The following is a 15,000-nucleotide window of genomic DNA, read 5'->3' as shown; positions in this document are numbered from 1 at the left end:
TTATGTCTTTCAGGCAATATGTCCAGGGAGCAGTTGCCCATTTATATAGCAGAGGAGAATGATGTCATCATCTCACACCTGGTACAGCACTACCAGGTATTGTTTGGCTGAACAGTCCATGATCTGTAGGAGTAGACCACCCTATGGAATGATCTTGTCCACAGCGTAAACGATGTCAGCCTGCATAACTGCGGTTATGAGCAGGTCCGGCATTGATGCACCGATCTACTTCGCCATGCCCGTCAGCATGCTGCTGCAGTCAGGGGGGACCAGCTTGTAATGGGGGATCATACCATCCAGCCCCCCCTGACACATGTTGAGGAGCTCCTTGCCAGCCTCAGGGCACCTGCCCGCCCACACACACAACACTTGGCGGAGAGCATAGTGGAGGTGGCTGCTACCCACACAATGGCAGAGGAGCATGCAGGTAAGGCCACAGAGCACATCAGTAGATTACTGTTGCATATCCATCTGCATCTGTGCAGTTAGATCGTGCATATGTAAGATGAAATATATGTAGACTTTTGATGCATAGTAGTAATAAACAGATGAGCATAATCTGTAGTATTGTGGACTTGTACTGCTGATGTGCTGTAGTCCTGCACCCACCCTGTACCAATGCCACAGCTGTGGCTACTGATATCACATCTCTCACACACTTATGTAGGTCCTTCTGGTATACCTCCAGGGCAGCAGCCTGTAGCTAGTAAGTATGGTGTTTGTTCAGGTTTGTCAATACACTGGTCATGTTATAGCCATGGTATATTCCATGCATACATTTAACACACCTACCCATAATGCATGCTGTACATGTTCATGTATTGTTGCTGTTAACTGCAATGCATCACAGTGGTCACCATGCTGGTGTATCTGAAGAGTATGTCAGACTCCTGCAATATAACTAACATCCTGTCATTGCAAAATGTGTGCACAGAGATGATCATAATGGTGGGACAAATGGCCTACAGTAGGGATATGTGTGAAACATCACCCCTATACAGTGCTACAAATGTGTATATACCAGTATTACAATGGCAACTGTTACAGATCTACACTACAGTATATCACAATACTGCAGTCCACAACCCTTACAACCTGAAATGTGGTCCTAACATAAGCAATGAGTGTGTAATATGGAAACGTATGTTAGGACAGCAAATATGGGGAATACATACAGTCACGAACACTGGAAGCATATGTGTGCACACACTCCAGATAAAATATAGTGGAAGCAGCTGCTGAGGTACTGACAGCATGCATTCTTCATGAGAATGCACCTTCCAGCTAGTACACGTCCCCAATGTCACACCAAGAAATGGTCTGCTGTCCAAGATGTTTGGCCATCAAATATGACCACTTACCTACAACAGAGGCAGCCGTGGCTTGCACACATCTTACATGCCATGGCGTGGACCCCATACCCAACAGGTAGCACCCAGGAGTTGGACATGTGGCCACACCTCACCATCGCATATACCATGGCAAACAGTGCAGACAGTCATGTATGTAGAGAGGATGTATGGAGCAGGATTAATCTAGAAAATAAACAGATGGCCATCCAAGTCAGATGATGTCACATGTAGTAAACCGGTCATGCAGGCTGCCTAGTAACATGGCACAATGCTGAGGAAGTTGCAGGAATGTCTAGCAAATACTAGCTATGCAGTACCCATGTCAGCAATTGCCTGGACTCTGCATATGTGTGGCCCATGGGTTACGGTAATCAGATGAGACAATTGTACCACAGGAAACATCAGCCAGGCTTCTCTAAAAATAGTGTATGCATAACAGAAAAGGTCCCCAAAAGGCATGCATTGCAATGTGCACTGGTGTACCAAGACCACGTTGGAAACTGCAGACAGTATCAAGTAATATATATGTGCTGCGCAACCAACACCTCACCCCACCTCAGGCCCATGATCCCCATCTGTACCATGCTGGTGTCATGCAGGCTGCCTAGTAACATGGCACAATGCTGAGGAAGTTGCAGGAATGTCTAGCAAATACTAGCTATGCAGTACCCATGTCAGCAATTGCCTGGACTCTGCATATGTGTGGCCCATGGGTTACGGTAATCAGATGAGACAATTGTACCACAGGAAACATCAGCCAGGCTTCTCTAAAAATAGTGTATGCATAACAGAAAAGGTCCCCAAAAGGCATGCATTGCAATGTGCACTGGTGTACCAAGACCACGTTGGAAACTGCAGACAGTATCAAGTAATATATATGTGCTGCGCAACCAACACCTCACCCCACCTCAGGCCCATGATCCCCATCTGTACCATGCTGGTGCCAGCGTACACCTGTATTTTTGCCATTCATTAGCTGGGACTTGGCTGGTACACATGGTGTTCAGTGTTTGGGACACTGCAAAATGACACATGTGTAGGCCATAGTTGTGAAGCATCTGCAAAAAGGTTGAGGATGGGAAGAGGGTGTCATCATGACACAATAGTGCACTGCAGCAGGGATCCAAAGGATGATAAGAATGGCTGTATCTGTACACAGTCAGGGTCAGGAACTGTGACAGACATAACCCTGACTCCACAGCAATAGTGACGGTAGTGTGTGAACTCCAAGGGATGTGCACATGAGTTGACCTTGCAATCATGCAGAGTTGGGGGACATGTGTAGGGCAGACTGACCAAATACTGGCCAATGCAGATGGCACATGCTAGTATACTCCTGCAAGGAATAGTGATTGCTATAGTACTCATAACAGTAGGTGCAACAAATCATCATGATAAGGGTGAGCACACATATGCACCCACAAAGTGTATGCATCTCAATCAGCATCTGCACAATTAACACATTTATTTGACACTGCATTTGATTGTACAGGTCATGTCACATATCAGGTTCATGTAATGTTAACATACGCAGTAATGTGGTCCCATGTCATATCAAGGAAGAGGGTGTCATATCAATAAGGGTGTGTACATTCCCCATAGCCACAGTAAGGTTTAATGGTTGTCAGTGTAATTGTATCATATTGGCCATACATGCACCACTGATGATATCTGTAAATCAGACATCAGGCATTCACAAATGACATCTGTCTACATATCATCCCAGGTATGTGTCGGACAAACACATAGGGGCTGTGAGCAGCAGAGCAGACATAACTGACACAGTAATACACATTCAGCAATGGTGTGTACACCTGTGAGGTATGGTGCACAGTACATGCCAGGGTGCCGAACAGGTGCACAGCGATACTGTGTACATGGGTGCAGTGTGTTCCAGGGGAAGGGGCATCACCTACTAACACAACCCATGCATCACACACTTGAATGATGTTGATAGCATGGATTGACTATAGCTGCACTCCATGCTGTTGAGTGCCATATGTCATGCATGTTGACAGATGGGTAATGGGAGGTCTGTGTGTAATATCTTCATGCAACCTCACCTGTAAGCGTGTGTGTGTGTGTGTGTGTGTGTGTGTGTGTGTGTGTGTGTGTGTGTGTGTGTGTGTGTGTGTGGGCTTGCATTTGTGTGTGTGTCCATGTATGCACATGTGGGATTATGGGGTTGTTCATACCTCTCAACTTCCCTTTGAAATCATGCAGTACATGGACAGACACATCAGACACCAGGAATACTTGTCTGACATGTAATCTCAGGATAGCTGATAGTATAATAAGGTCTGTAGCATGGAACATGCATTAGGAGAGAAATTAGACACCAGGTATACTGTTATAATTGCAGTCAGCAGAAAGGTGAAATAATACCCACATATGCAGCAGTACAGATGCATTGGGGAATTACTAGACAACACTAGTGAGTGTCTCCAAATATTTCTGTAGTCCACATAATAAGTTAATAGAGCAACAGATCTTGCATCTACTGAACAATAGTTATACATGACACTCCAGTGCATGACATTATTGAGTGACTGTAGTAGCCCCTAACATATGGGGGCCATGCTCACGATGTCTGGACAAACCCAGGGTGAACACTGGATGACAGCAGTGAGTCTATGAAAAACCAACTCCAATCAAGTCAAAGAGGTAATGGAGTAACAGGTCATATTTTGTGATCACTTGTCTAGGCAATTAAAAGAATGATACATTAATTATTGGTGTTAATGAGTGTAAGTTTTCAAGTCTGATGCAGGATGGGGAACTTAAGAGAATAAACTTGGGAGAGTCTGTAAACTCAGGGACAGGTAAGTATTGTGGTGGAATGTCAGGGTGTGTGTGTGTGTGTGTGTGTGTGTGTGTGTGTGTGTGTGTGTGTGTGTGTGTGTGTGTGTGTGTGTACTTTTAAGCAATGACATACTGGTCTTAAAGTGTGTTTCTTGTTTTCCCCTCACAGGTGGCGAGGTGGGTCAGGGTCTCTCCTGCAGGCAATCTGATGTTGGTGTCCATACAGACACTGAAAATGATGATAGATGTGTTGAGCCACAGGCAAGGTTGTCAGAGGCCAAAAATGCACCATCGTTTGACATCCCACTGTTATCCTGCCCATCCCCGCACACAGTCACAGTGCTTATAGATACCCCATCACCAGTGGCCATAGCAGAGGGACAGTTTGCGGTTGGTGGTAGTGCATAGGACAGTGTGGTATCTATGGCATGTTTGTCTGGACACAGCAGCCATAGCTGGATGTCTGGCAGGGTACCACATAGGCAGATGTACAGGGGTGCTCATTGGAGGGCTGCTGGTCATTGTGCCCCTGGCAGAAGTGCCACATCTGGTACCACCAGAAACATGTTTCAGGCTGTCATGGAGGTGCAGGCACATATGGAATGGTACATTAGACAGGGTCTGAGGCTGCAGAGGGCTACTCTTTCAGTTGTAACTGACAACATCCGTGATCTTTGACAAAATCACACACTGCTGTAATCCAAACTATACAAATTGAAAAAACAGCAACCAAGTGTAGAAAACTCTCAAACCTTTAATGAAAACAACAAAAATAGTATTACAAAGTGCTTTTCATTTAGCTCAATGGCTAGACTTCCTCAGGCAATTCCAATTGTAACAAAGTGATAATTAAATGTTAAATAAATTAATCACATGACTTATACACATAATTAATATGTAATTGTACTATCTATTTCATTAATCAACTTAAAAAGACCACTGTCACAAAATAAATAGTTTTAAAAATATATAAATATATAAAATAATTCTCCCTCAACAAAACCAAATTCTTCCTACCGTCAGAATATTTTGAATAACTAATTCACTCACATTATACAAGTAACTATCACATTAAAACAAGTAACTAATTTGTATAAATGAAAATATTCATAAAAATACTATTAAATTGCAATGTCCAACTATATCGTTTTTAAACCATCACCATCATTTTTAAAAACTGTTAAGATTGTATCATATAAAAACAAGAATAATAATTTGATAAACTTAATAATTCACACCACATAACTATAGTTAAAGTAAAAGTTTTATCTCCACATACTTTTTAACCGCAAGTATGGTAAAATAGTACAAGCTTCGTTTAAACCTGGATGTTGATGGGCATTCAAACAGAGTTGCCATAATAACTCCACTTGTGCCAAAAATAGTGAAGCAGGTCCACTATTATCATCTTGTTTTACTTGATCAATAATCAAAAACTTAAACCTGTGATGTGGTGCTGTAGAAATGTGACTAGCCAGTGTGTTCTCTGTCCTTCCCTTCCTGATTGCATACATAAATTCTTTCTTTAAATTTATGGTCGGTTTTCCCAACATAGAAAGCAGGGCAGAGAACACACTGTGCAAGACATACCACCATTTTACTACTACAGTTGTACCTACCCTTAATTAAATACCTATAGTTATTAACAATAAAATACTGGCCTGTTGCTACAGTTCCACAGTGGTTACAACTTTCACATTTAAACATTCCTGGTGTTCTAGTAGTCCTGACTAGTGTGGTCTCTACTAATTTTTTTTAAGTTTCTACCTTTCCTAAATGTTAAAGTTGGTTTAAAACCTATTTTCTGAACAATATCAAATTCATTTTTCAAAATGTTCCAATTTTTATAAATACTTTTCTTAATCGCTACTGCATCTACACTGAAAGTCAATGTAAAACTAGTGTTGTGGGGTTTAGGTATTTTCTGAGTTATTGTACGGTTGACTCTACTTAAATCTTCACTATTGTATGTTGATACCACATTTTCAATATTTACATTACTATTGTTTTCCATTTTATTTAAAATGGATTGATAGAACCCTATTTGACGTTTAGTGGATACCTCTAACACCAGTTCATTAATAAGCTCTGTAGGGTAACCTCTTTGTACAAACATTTCAGTTAACAAGTTACATTCGACATAAGTCTTGATTCATAGAAATCATTCTGGCAGCTCTAACTAACTGTCCCTTAACAACTGATATTTTAGTGGAAAAGGGATGTGCACTTGTATAGTGCAAGAATGAATTACAATAAGTGGTTTTACGATGTATTTTTGATGTATAAATACTATGTTCATTGTCTTTTATATTAAGACATCTAAATAAGATATGCTATCTTCACTGAAATTAGATGTAAATTTTAAAAAGTTAGAACTGTTGTTCATTGTATCAACAATGAACTTCGCTGCAGTTTCATTACCATTAAGTATAATGAAGATGTCGTCCAAAAAACATGTGTAATATACCACAGATTGCATCACATCAATGTTTGAAAAAATATAGGTGTGTTCCCAATGGAACATCACCATGTTTGTGAAACTAGCACCACATGGTGAGCCCATTGCCACACCTATCAATTGAAGGTAAATGTTGTTGTTAAAGGACACATAGTTATTATACAAAATGATTGTTATCAATTCCTCTACAGTTCTAAGTTCATTTTCTGGGGCTCCTAAAATGCGCATCCAGGCTAGTACAAATTCTATTCCATCCTCATGTGGGATTGAACTATATAAATCACTTACGTCCAGTGTCAAAAAGTTGTTGTCTTTATTGAACGTAAGTCTATTAATTCCATCCAAAAATGACCAGGAATCACGACTAATGTACAATTCTTGTTTAACATATTTTTTAAGGATAGAATAAACCAGTTTTGTGCAAGCATAGGCAGTGGACTGGTGAGCATCTACTAATGCTCACATGGGGGGGGGGTTGATTGCATTCTTATGGATTTTTGGTACACCAAACATTTTTGGTGTTCTTGGATGGACCATTATTAAATAATTTAAAGTAGTGGTGTCTAGACATGCTTCTATAAACAAATCAGTCAAATAAGCATTTATTCTATGGTAAGCAATATTCAATTCATTTTTGCTAACTTCCCTGTAAGTATCAGTACTTAAAGTCTTGTTCATTCTAGTTAAATATTCATCACAATCCATAAGAACCAATCCACCCCCTTTATCTGGTTTCATAGTTCTAACTGGAACTCATTACAGCCGAGTGCTCCTCCAGGCGTCTTCTGCAGTTAACCCCTACTGCTCCTCTAGGCGTCAAATATGGATTGTTCATATTTGCATTAATAATTCCAAAACCATGTTACTTACAAGGTACCAGGATATTTTGTCTTGAGCCATATGTAATGGCAAACACAACTCTATTGATATTTGACCTCTTTCAATGAGAGTTTTCTAGAACTCTAAGGTGATAACTTAGTTTTTAAAGGCTTAAGCCACGCCCACTAGGGGTTAAAGGTGCACACTCAAAAGAGCTGCTCCAGAGTCATTTAATAAATCCCTTTCTACTTGACTTAAGTTATTGTTTCCTGTAAACTTTGAATTTAATAGAGTTCAAATGTCTAGCTCGCATATTTGATCAAAAATACTCAAAAGTGGATGCATAGGTGGATTGTAAGTACTTGGAACATGTAATTCACTGTGGTAGGAACTGTTGCCATTAAACAAAATTGCCAGTTTAAGTTTCCTTAAATACACCTTAAAATCTAATAATGTTTTTTCTAAGTTAGATCGACAGTTCGGTACAAAAGTGAATCCTCTAGAAAACACTTCTACCACATTCTTATCAATATTACAGTCTGTAAAGTTATAAACTTTGAAGTTGCCGTTTGTATTAAATAAAATGTCACATTTTTTAATATTAGGTACAAGTTCATCTACCTTTTTGTTTTCACTTTGCCCCTCGTATTGTAGGTTTTTTTTTTTGTTATACATGTAGTTTTTTCTGTTATATGTCGTTTGCTGAATGAAAATTTTGGCGATTGGATTGTACAACTGTAGCATAAGAAGAAGTTCCTTGATTAACATTGGTTTCATTTAATACCATGCTATTGCCACTTGAATCATTTCTTTCATTCACTAAACATGGTGACATTATTTCCCATTCAAAGTTCGTTCTCACATTTTGACCATTGAAGGGTAACCGATTGGAATGGCCAATAGTGTTCCATACCTGTGAAGGAGGCGGGTTGGGGTACACTGTGCCGTTCTTGTAATCCAAGCAATCTCTTTTCAATTTTTTGATTTTGTTCAGCTTCAGATTTTCAATTTGCTGGTTTATGCTCTCAAAAATACGTTGATGGTCATAAACATAGCATGAGTAGTCACAATGATTGACAATGTCCCTGTTTAACATTTCTACTTCACAAGATATCTCATTCATTTGTAGTTCATAGTGTTTACACATCACGGACATTAATTCTTTGCCCTGCTTATCAAACAGTTCAATTAAGTCTTTATGGAACTGAGAACAATTCACAAGCCCAGTTGGGTACTGCCACGACCTTAACCCTTTAGGGACTATGTTAGCTTTTATATTTTCCACAAAGTACATCAGTTCTAATAATTTTTTATGTTTTAATAACTTGTAATCAAGAGTTTTTAAGTATGAGACATGCATATGCTCACCATTTTTGGCCGGTTGTACCACATTTGATGATAAGTTTTGTACTGTCAAGTCTGGACTATTTCTTAGCCAAATCAAAATGTCCAGTGCTCCAAATAGCCCCATACCTATGTGTAGCAATTGTTCCCTTGATTAGGAACTAGTAGATGCAATGACTGAAACATTATTTATGCCCGCATTTGTAGATATTTGCTGATAAGTGAGCGTATTCTGTCCTGTATTGGTTATGCTGTTGTGAAAATTACTGGAAGATATGTTCCCTACGAATACATCATTTTGTGAATTCAAGATATTAGTAATGGGAGAAGTAGGTATTTGAAAAAAACTGGTCCACTTGAGTTACTAGCTCATCTAGCCGTTGAGTCATTAATCCTAGTAACATGGTTAAATTTGCAATGTCTGACTGTGAACTTTGAGAACTTAGAGACAGTTCAGTAGCTTGGTTTTCGCAACCATCAGCTGCCATAATAACAAACTAACTCTGACAAAATCACACACTGCTGTAATCCAAACTATACAAACTGAAAAACTGGCAACCGAGTGTAGAAAACTCTGAAACATTTAATGAAAACAACAAAAATAGTATTACAAAGCACTTTTTGTCTAGCTCAGTGGTTAGACTTCCTCAGGCAATTCCAATTGTAACAAAGTGATATTTAAATGTTAAATAAATTAATCACATGACTTATACACATAATTAATATGTAATTAATATGTAATTATACCATCTATTTCATTAATCAACTTAAAAAGACCACTGTCACAAAATAACTACTGTTAAAAATATATAAATATATAAAATAATTCTCCTTTAACAAAACCAAATTCTTCCTACCGTAAGAATATTTTGAATAACTAATTCACTCACATTATACAAGTAACTATCACATTAAAACAAGTAACTAACTTGTATAAATGAAAATATTCATAAAAATACTATTAAATTGCAATGCCCAGCTATATTGTTTTTAAACCAGCACCATCATTTTTAAATACTGTTAAGATTGTATCATATAAAAACAAGAATAATAATTTGATAAACTTCATAATTCGCAACACATAACTACTGTTAAAGTAAAACATTTTATCTCCACATACTTTTTAACCACAAGTATGGTAAAATAGTACAAGCTGCATTTAAACCTGGATATTGATGGGCATTCAAACGGAGTTGCCATAATAACTCCAATTGTGCCAAAATAGTGAAGCAGGTCCACAATTGTCATCTTGTTTTACTTGATCAATAATCAAAAACTTAAACCTGTGATGTGGTGCTGTAGAAACGTGTCTAGCCAGTGCGTTCTCTGTCCTTTCCTTCCTGATTGCATACAAGTGTTCATAAATTCTTTCTTTAAATTTACGGTTGGTTTTCCCGACATAGAAAGCAGGGCAGAGCACGTACTGTGCAAGATATACCACCATTGTACTACTACAGTTGTACTTACCCTTAATTAAATGCCGATAGTTATTAACAATAAAATACTGGCCTGTTGCTACAGTTCCACAGTGGTTACAACTTTCACATTTAAACATTCCTGGTGTTCTAGTAGTCCTGACTAATGGGGTCTCTACTACATTTTTCAAGTTCCTACCTTTCCTAAATGTGAAAGTTGGTTTAAAACCTATTTTCTGAACAATATCAAATTCATTTTTCAAAATGTTCCAATTTTTATAAATAATTTTCTTAATTGCTACTGCATCTACACTGAAAGTCAATGTAAAACTCGGGTTGTAGTATTCAGATTATTTTCTGAGTTATTGTACGATTGACTCTACTTAAATCTTCACTATCGTATGTTGATACCACATTTTCAATATTTACATTACTATTGTTTTCCATTTTATTTAAAATGGGTTGATAGAACCTTATTTGATGTTTAGTTGATACCTCTAACACCAGTTCATTAATAAGCTCTATAGGGTAACCTCTTTGTACAAACATTTCAGTTAACAAGTTACATTTGACATAAATGTCCTGATTCATAGAAATGTTTCCTGCAACTGAAACTAACATCCGTGATCTTGCAGGTGCCCTCCGTTATTATACAGAGCTCATGGATAGATGGTGGGGTGAGATGGTGGGACTCATCGACCATGGAATGTTCATGCTCAAGCATGTGGTAGGAGTTGTATGATGGCCATGTGGACATAGGCCAGCAACACCAACAGCTGGAGGTTGACGTGGACGTGCAAGGACACCAAGCTACTCCCATAGTGGAAGCACCAGCCCCAGCACTGCAGGGGGGGTGCTGTCCACACCACACCACACCACAGTAGGCCACGTGCACATGGCCCTAGCCAGTCCCAGGAGGCACCTAGTTCCAGTGGACATATGTCATCATCAGGAGAGAGTACCATATTGTGGCTTGTATCTGGACATGCCTGTGGAACCCCTGGCAGTCGCAGTTCTCATGTCCATGGCTGGAGGCGGTGAACTGCAAATCCTGCCAGGTATGGTCTGTAGCTGTCCAACAAACTCCTGTACAGGGCAGCCCCATGGCAGAACTGTGTGCATGCATACTCAGACACAATACAAACACAGCTAGGGCAACCACACCACATCACCACAGCCATATCAATAATTAAAACCCTCACTCACACACATGGTGTCAAATGCATGGCTCAGCCTAGGTCTCTGACAAACCAACAACACACCCTGTGCATATGATGATACCTGTTCCACATCCCTGTCATCCATAACATTGATGCAGGGACAGGCAATATGGTTCTGATGCACATGGTGACTGTATTACAGTGTCCCAATGTACTGCTGTTTAACATGTTGTCAGCAGTAAAGTTTAATGCTTATATGTCAGGAAGTGTAGCTGTCCAGCCCTGATGCATTATAGCTGTTATTAACACTGAGTGATTGTGGTCTCCATAATGTTATCCGTTTGTATTGTATGTGCCCATTTGTCAGCAGGAGGATGGTCTGCTGTCATATCTCACAAGGGGTATGGCACTGTGGTGATACCTTGGCTGTGCCATATTCTGGGTACAGGTGAACACATGTCATAGGTCTGTATAACAGTTACTGCCTGTGCCACATGGCTGATAGGTCTGGGGGTGGTGTATACAGGTGAATTCATCATGGCTGCTGTTATCAGCCCTTCTACAGTGGACAATGATAGTTGTACTGGGTGGTAGACACCACATGTTTGTGTATAACACACACAGAGGCTTTTGTGTTGATGCACTACACAGAGAATACTGTACACATGGATGTATGTACCTGTGCAAGGAACCCATTGTAGCCTATGTAATTCCACCAAGCCAGACTACGCACAACAACACATTGTGGAATAAGCAGTCCACTAGTTTAATGTCATTGACGAGGTACCAGCAGGGTATATGTCCCCTTCCCCAATGTAGTGCAATCCTCAACTCGGTAAACATATGTGTGCTGGTGTGGGTGGCACACCCCTACCTTTTGGAAGATGAGAGGTGCTGTAGAACTACAGATAGTGTGATAGACAACTACCTAACCTGTTAATATGAACTGTACAGTATTAGGACCAGCTACCTGGGTGGATACACTCAACAGTAACTGCAATGATGTTGGCTGTGTCCACAACAGCCACATCCAACTATATATACCAACCCCAGTATTGCTACCCACCTAAACAGCTGGGAAGAGACCATTTACACATTTAACACTAGTGATGGAATGTATGTCCACAGGAGGATTTCTGTCAAATGTTAGCATATGCCAGGCAGTTCTTGGATAGATGATCACCTGGGACATGTATATTCTGCAAACTGAAATAGATCCCTCCACATACATGCACACTCTTACTTGGCAGCACTGGGACTAGATCCCTACCTAGGTATGTAGTGCTACTGATGTGTGTAGCTTTAATTGCAAACACCACACAGCTTTTAGGATGAGGTGTATTCCAGTTTACATGTTACATGCAGAGCATCCCTAGGCATGCACGGTATGGTAATGGGGGATGTAATGGTTGTTTATTGACAATACATGGTGTGACATACCATCATATACACATTGACAAACACATAACAGTCAGACACACATCTGAGAGACCTGAGCCTATCAGTGTTAACTACGTTGTCAATGTCTCCATTGTGTTACAGGTAGGTTGCACACAGCACATGCATAACTGGGCTGGATAGTGTTATCAGTTACCTGTATGGTTAATGGTGACAGAGGTCACCATACAGTGGCACATGAGACATGTACCGGGGGTACCATGGTGTAATGACAGTATACCCAGCACCCACACCCCACTGTGAATATTGTATGCACTGGAACCCATGATAACACCCTGACATACCCACCATCACACATTGACCAGGACTGCAATACAACCTCTTCTCCATCCCAAGAGTGCTACTACAGGGATATGCATCTAATGCACATGTCACAAGCATAGTAGGGTGATGCATTGTCATGCCCTTCCTACATCATTATCCCTAATACTGTGTGGCAAGGCATATTGTATTAGGAGAATGTGGCCTCAGAATGCTGTACCCTACAAATATACACACATGCACACATACACACACTTGCCAGAACTCAGTGGGTATCCCATGCCTATCAACCCATTTGTACAACAGTGTTGTGCTGGTACTGCAATGGCCAGGTAGCCCTTAGGGAGAAGAGTGTAACAAGGTACATGTAATGTGCAGTACATGCGCAGCCACATCTAACAGATGGCAATGGAGGGGTGTGGTGGGTGTGAAGGGCCTCAGGGTATTCCCAACTACAGGTCTACAAACACACGTACTGATATTCTCAGTAATGAACACGTACACATTTGTCAGTACTGGGGTGCATCGGTGCAGATGTTCCTAGGTGTGTACCAGGCTATTGTCCATGGAGAGATGGGAAGTGTAGGGGATGTGTGTACAATGGTATCATGCCACCTGCCATGTGTAAGCAGGCCACCTATCAACAGACACCACTGGGGTGATCCTCAGGGTGAGAGTGACATGCATCAGCCAATCATCTGGGTGCCTCTTGCAGAGGGAAAATGAGGTGCTCCAGCTGACATGTATGCAACATGTATTACATAACATGGTCAGTGTCTGTCTTGGAGACCTGTTCCCAAGCATGCTCTGTTGACTGTGGTAGTGTAGTTGAGGTATCCATGGCATATGGAGTGTACAGGGTGTGGAGTCCTATCTGTGGAATTTATAACACAGCTGGGCAGACATGTCAGTGTCAGTCAAGCATAGATTGCCTGTAAGTATCCAAGATGAATACCTGACATCTGCACATCTGTACAGAGAACTGACAGACAACAGCTAGCCAACTAGCTATGCATTAGGATGAATGTGATGACAGATAGACGTCTGATTCCGATGGGTATGCCATTACGACATGACAGCAGCCCTCATAGACATATGCTATACACACAGTAATCTACAGTTATTTTCCACATGTCAGATCATTATCTAGTAGGAAATATTTAATGAGACACAGTTCACACACCAGAAACATGACAGTGAGGACTCAGAGTTCATCTTTGCATGCAGGGGTGTTTGTTTCCAGTACTACAATTAGCAATCTACTCTTACTTGGGAAAGCACTTTCAACAGTAGTAACGTAATTATACACTACATGCCACTGTGACTGCATATAACCAGGAATACTACCCATGTATGTAACACTTTCACATGGATAAGAGTGTTATACAAGCCATACATACTCAAGTGACCCAGACAGTAGACTCACACCCCTTGCTACTGTAATGACAACACATAGACACATGCTATGTGCATGGCATTACGTACACTTATTACAGATGTCATTACCCTGCTATGTTCTTAGACTAAAATGTGAGCAGTGGTTACTAGGGCTGAGCCATGCTTAGCAAGTGTCAGCATTGCTGCACTATTATGGCTAAGCACATTTGCACACTGGTAAGCGATGCCTATACAGTGTAAGTGTCTGTACGTTTAACCACACATTAGCACTGCTTAGCTTTGCACAAACCAATGCAAACACGCTTAAAGCTGCTCAAAACTGCCTTAACCACTCTGTATCCAACAGCCCTTGTTCTGCCCAGCAAGAAAATAAACAGCTGTTGCAGGTCTTAAACCCAGCATACTATAGTCCACGCAGTTAACCACTACACCATGACAGCAGTTGCTGTTGTTTTAATATATCTGTCAGTACACATATTGAATAGTATTGAACAATTGCTGTGACTTATACAATTGTGTAGTATTTAGTGATA

Source organism: Protopterus annectens, chromosome 2.part2, assembly GCF_019279795.1.
Source record: "Protopterus annectens isolate FY-2018-M chromosome 2.part2, PAN1.0, whole genome shotgun sequence".
NCBI lineage: Eukaryota > Metazoa > Chordata > Ceratodontiformes > Protopteridae > Protopterus > Protopterus annectens.
Note: the sequence above shows the minus strand (reverse complement) of the source record.